This window comes from Cibotium barometz, chromosome 18 (assembly GCF_041138505.1).
Source record: "Cibotium barometz isolate CiBa-2024 chromosome 18, ASM4113850v1, whole genome shotgun sequence".
NCBI lineage: Eukaryota > Viridiplantae > Streptophyta > Polypodiopsida > Cyatheales > Cibotiaceae > Cibotium > Cibotium barometz.
This window is the reverse complement of record NC_141063.1, coordinates 59,606,665-59,612,732: the sequence shown is the minus strand read 5'-3', so window position 1 is coordinate 59,612,732 and position 6,068 is coordinate 59,606,665. Positions and strand designations below refer to the sequence as shown.

Here is a 6,068-nt window from a genome sequence, read left to right as displayed (position 1 = left end):
TGTATTAATTTTCTAAAAATTTTACCATAGCTCCACTGCTATTACTGATAATTTTCAATATTTTTTGAAAGAATAAGACTTAGTAATATGATTATGATAGAGTAACTATCATTTGGACCTAAATCTAATTTATGTAATTAATCATAGGTTTATCATAATTTTATTACTATAAAAGCGTTTAAAAAAAACCATTTTCTAACCTCTAGCTTAACTAGCATAGAGTTTGATCTTTGAATTGATAATTTATCAATGACAAGTGTCATTTGAATAAGAATTGGTCATAGGAATGACCATTCTTTTGGGGAGAGAGAGATATACATAAAAAGCATCTTAATTACGCATAAATGTAAACTTTTTGTGATTAATCATTAGAATTATTTAGAAAGCTTAATTTGCATTGAAAAACCATTTACTTGAAACTTCTCAAGCTTGAGAGGGGTTGAGAAGTGAAAACATTTAGAATATTGGAGAAAAAACCATGAAATTACATCTTACCTCTTGATTTGCTTGCTTCTCTATCTTAGAAGAAGCCCCCAACCAATCAATTGGTTAGTGTGTTGAGAGGAAAGCTCCAAGGATGGTTGAAGAGAGAGAGAAGCTCCAATCTCTCCAAAATGTAGAGGATTTTAAAGGGATAATAAAAAATATGCTTATTTTAATGTAATACTGGCATGGTCTAGTTCACAGATGAGAATACAAAAGAATGAGGGTCTATTTATAGATGAGGGAGGCCACTAACTGAGTCCAACTAAGCTCTAGAATTTTCCAGGTTCAGTTTGGCTGAATTTGGACAAGATTTGGACCAGTTTAGCTCCCTTTTTGATCTATTCAATTGAGAGGAGAGATAAAAATATCTTAATATTTTTGAATTAAAAACTCATCCACATGTGTGAAATAGGTGCCTACCTCAAAGTGTCTCCCCTCCTTACCAAGGTGTCAAAAATGTATCATTATTCTAAAATATCTCATTTTTTTTGTAATATCTCATAGTTTTTAACTAATAAACCTTGTGCTCAGTCAACTCTTCATCTTATGTGAGCATTTACTCATTTTTGGGTATTTTATTTTATTCATTGGATTTATCTCATCTCAACACTTGGATTAATCTTATTGGTCCATAGGAACCTTAATTGGACCATAATCCAAAAATTTCAGAAAATCTTGACCCTTAGGCTAAGGTCTTTTAAATCCTTTTTAATTGATTTCTAATGCACCTTGGAGAATTTATTTTGAACTTCTATTTCAAGGAAATATATTTTTGACATTAGGAGAATTTTTTAATCCAAAAATATCTCAATATTGAATTACCTCTCTCTATAATTTTTCTTCTCTCTAGATAAAAACAAGAAAAAATAATATTTTCTTGTATTCAAAAATAGGGAATGATTACAAGGGATTGAAGTAAAGCTTATTCATTATTCAGGCTGAGGAGGAATCTTACAGTGGCCCTGAGATCCAAATCTCACAGTTGGGTCCCTTGCATTGTGTTTGCACAACTTGGAGAGGATTGACATGCATGCAATTGGGGACCTAGCTACTAATGAGGTCCAAGAAGGTAACAATGTTCCATTACTAAATGCTCTAAACTCAAGAAGTGCCTTGGATTGTCATTATGCTTCAGAAGGTAAGGAACCTCTCCAGAGTGGCGGGTCTATAGATTTATTACAGGAAAGTGTCACTAATGATGCAAACTCAAGGGATATAAATGCCACAACTTCTACTATAGATACTATAACAAGCATTGCGTCCTCGTTTCATAAATTGCCAGATAACTTGATGCTACAACTAGATTATTGTGCATTAGAGAACAAAAATTGGTACTTATTTGTATACCTTTCTCTACTTGTTGCAAGATGTGTCTTCAAGACAATTCAATTAGGCTTCTTGATGGTAGGGCACAGACATAAGGACATTGATGCAATGTTTAGCAGGTTATCTAAGAAATTGAGAGTGGGTCAAACATTCACTTTTCCACATCTAATGGATACATTTAGATGATCTTCCAAATCCAAACCAGCACCATTTCTTCTCAAAAGGATCCCCAACTTCAAGAGTTTCGTTGATGGTGGTTATCTTAATGATGGGTAGGATATGCTTGTGGGTCATTCTAAACCATTGCAATTTGGTTTCTTCATGCCTGAAGAAAAATTGGTGATGCAATACAAAGTGCAATTCACCTGATTGGATGCCTAGAGAAGGAGGCATTGAGTTGTGGAAGAAGGATTCTGATGGACGGTCACTTCTTCCAACAAGGTTTCCAGACATGCTACTAATGGCTGAATTTGTAAGGGATCACTTTGCAAGTAATGGCAGTTATAAAGGACTACATTAGGTTTTCGGAGAAGTGTGCAGATAGAAGGGGTGAGATAACATCATATGAAACCTATATTAGACCAATCATAGATTACTGGAAAAATATGCTAGAGGAACTTGAGCATCCAATTTTATCATAGACAAGTGTGTACTCAATTTTTTGTCCAAAGACACAATTGCCAGATCATGTGGATAACTTTGATAGGCACAGTAATGAATTCATAGGCTATTAGGAATGGAACAATCACTATTGCGATCCTTTAACCAAGGGAAGAGTTTAGCCCAATGATAGATGTTAAGAAAGGAAACTTTGTCTTGGTGAGGCCATCGGATCAAATTTATCCTATATGGTTTAGTGTTTCCTAATTAGAAATTGAAATAGATGCAACATCACCTAATTTCAATAAGGTACTAATTCAGTATTGGGCACCTTGTGCTAAGAAAAAAGGACTAAGTGATGTAGAAGTCTATGAGGATTGTTGGAGCAAGTTTTGGGTAGTAGAGAATAAGTAGGATCCCCAAGTTTGGAAATGTGTTGATATAGTTGTATGGTCATGGATGTCAAAAGTCACAAATACTAAGAGGATTAAGATTTTGCAGAATGTGCATACAAAAGAACAAGAAGGCTTGCTTAGCAATGGAGACTTGCAAATCGAATAACATATCTGGTAATTTGTTCTTTTATGTTTACATTTCTCAAATTCTACATAATTTCTTATACATATTTTGAAAAAAGGTCTTTCATTGATTTTATTGTTGGTGCAGGAAAGCATTGTAAACCCTTGGGAGAACATACATTGAAAGGTGTTTTTTATAAACACTACCCATTTGTGTGATTATCAACTTGTATTATAATCCATTGTACCCCTAAATGGTGTGAAGAAAAAGATTTGTTGTTTGATCATTCAATCTCCCAAAGTTGTAGAATTTTACCCAAATATAATGAAATTCATCCAATCTCGAATTCCCAGAAGGCTTGCTTAGCAATGGAGACTTGTAAATCGAATGACTTACATGGTAATGTGTTCTTAAGTTTACATTTCTCAAATTCTACATAATTTCTAGTACATATTTTGAAAAAAGGTCTTTAATTGATTTTATTGTTTGTGCAAGAAAGCATTGTAAACCCTAAGAGAACATATATTAAAATGTGTTTATAAACACCACCCATTTTTGTGATTATTAACTTGTATTAAAATCCATTGTACCCTCAATGGTGTGAAGAAAGCCATCCGCTGTTTGATCATTCAATCTCTCAAAGTTGTACAAATTTACCCAAATTTAATGAAATTCATCCAATTTCAAATTCCCAAAGTGTCTCCATTCGCCTAATTTATTTAATATGCCCTTCTACTCTACACTCTTGAACACATGAAATTGGAATTTAATTAAGATGGAGCTCATAAGAGCTCCCAAGATATCACACAAATACCATCACTTGAACACGTGACACTCTCATTTAGTCAATGACGAAAGAAAATAGAACACATGACATTCTCATTCAACCAATATGATAGAAAATATAACACGTGATACTCTCATTTAGTAAAGATAAAAGAAAATAGAACACATGACACACTCATTGAGTCAAGATGAAAGAAAATAGAACATATGACACTATTATTCAATCAAGATGAAAGAAAATAGAACAAACTTAGAAAAAGTTGAGGGTCTTTCATTAAATTAGTATGGAGTTACAAAATACACAAAAGGGTCCTCCACACTGTCAAGAGAACCACACCAAATGTGCATACATGATGCATGGAACTACATAATACACAGTGGTGTGAGCATTACAACTGCTAAGAATAGCGTATTAGGTGATTCCAAAATTATAATGCACAAAAGTTATGCACACATAGTGCTAAGAATTATAGTTGCCATGCATATAGTATGTAGGGGGTAGTATGTGGGATCGTAGAATCGCAACATAGAAAGGTTATGCATACAGGATCCTGAGAATTACAACTCCCATGCATATAGTATGCAGGAGGTACATGGGGATTGCAAACTTACACCATAGAAAGGTTGTACATATAGGGTGTTAAAAATAAAAAAATACCACGTATATTGTATGCATGAGGCATATGACACGGAAAAACTAAACTCTCTTAATAGAGGTTCAAACTTGGGAGTTACTTTGGTCTCTGGCCACACACTGCTACTATTGTTGTGTGTGTGGACCATTATCCCTTTCTTTCCTTCAGAATAATTTGCAAAGCAAGGGAAATATTAGTACATGTTCAAATGTTTATATGTAAGAAATTTAAGCAATGAAAAGAAACACACCAATGCCACGCATATCTTGACTAGCTTTGCACTTTTTGGCCACAACCCTTGCTAGATCATCCAGTGTCACCTTCTGTAGCATTTCCTCTTGCATCATCACCCTTATAGAACTGCTATGCATAGTATCATGTTGGGCTACAAATGTTGCTACATCATTGCCACTACTATTCTCAAGCATATTTCTACCTTGAGATACAGTTCTTATTGCACCATCACTCTTCATGTTCATACTTGCTTGTAGTGTAGGTGCTACTACATCATAGCTCTCACTCTTATCTTTTACACCATCAGCCTTTGTCTTCTCTACTAGTTTAGGTTGACCATCACTCTTCATGTTCATACTTGCTTGTAGTGTAGGTGTTGCTACATCATAGCTCTCACTCTTATCTTTTACACCATCAGCCTTTGTCTTCTCTACTAGTTTAGGTTGGCCATCACCCTCTCAGTAGCACTATTAGCCTCTGTAAACTATTTTTCTACTAACATACCTACATTTGTACCCTTTCCTCTTGTATCTTCTTTATCACCTTTGGCTTTGACCCAGCTATGCAGCCTCCTTTCCCGTCTCTCCAACATCCTTCTCTTGTTGACCACCTTGGACCTGTGGGTGCAATCCAAGTCCATTACATTATTCTTCTCCTATTCTCACCGCCTGGGACTTGGGATGCCACCTAGGTTCACCTCGCTGCCATCCATATGCTTCTTTCTTGTAATGCATTCTTTGAAAATCAATGGTATATGCTGAATAAAATATTTTATGTTACATTATTACTATAATTACAAATCATCACCTATATTATCATTGAAATCCCTTCAATTTTTTACATTTTCAAGTGTCCCATGAGTACGCATAGCTTAATAGAGAATTGAGGGTTTACAAAGCCGAAGGTATAATTAAAGCCAAAGTTGAAGCCGCTTGACTCTTTCTCTCTTTCATTTTTGCTCCTTGTTTTTAAGCAAGGTGTTGATCGTGTTATAGTGTAAGAACTTGACACCATGCTTTTTACCTAAATAGGGATACTTGGAAGGCATCCAAGTGCAGCACACACATTTCTTCTTCTGCAAAGGCTTGAAAAGCAAAGAGGAGGAGGGTATTGATGTGTACATGGTAGTATGTACACCCCAATGACCTTTTCTTGCAGCAAAGAGAAGCCACATGCCACAGAGTTTCCTAGAACAACTCTCTGAAGTATATCCAGCTCATTTAGGGAGGTGCAGGGTCTAGGTACAACCGATGTCCCTTCTATAGCTACATAAGTAAATTGGATACAAATGTGCACTGACATCTTCCAAATCTCTCTCCAAAGTGCCACATTGCTCCTAAAAAACATGTGTAATAAGAAATTTAGAGAGTAACCATAATATTTTGTAGAACTTTTCTAGTAGTCAATAGCATGTCAAAGCACTCAAAAGCACCTAAAAAAAGTGGATTGAGGAGAGAACTTTGCCTCCCTAGCATTAAAATC

At 35.1% G+C, this 6,068-nt stretch overlaps 1 long non-coding RNA gene across 1 annotated transcript; it reads left to right on the top strand.

Annotated features, from left to right (window-relative positions):
* Positions 1-2,689: 2,689 nt before the first annotated feature.
* LOC147629545 (uncharacterized) lies at positions 2,690-3,286 on the top strand. The gene is made up of 2 exons (XR_015268017.1): positions 2,690-2,981; positions 3,079-3,286. It is a non-coding gene; the product is annotated as an uncharacterized LOC147629545 (long non-coding RNA).
* The last annotated feature ends 2,782 nt before the right edge of the window (positions 3,287-6,068 follow it).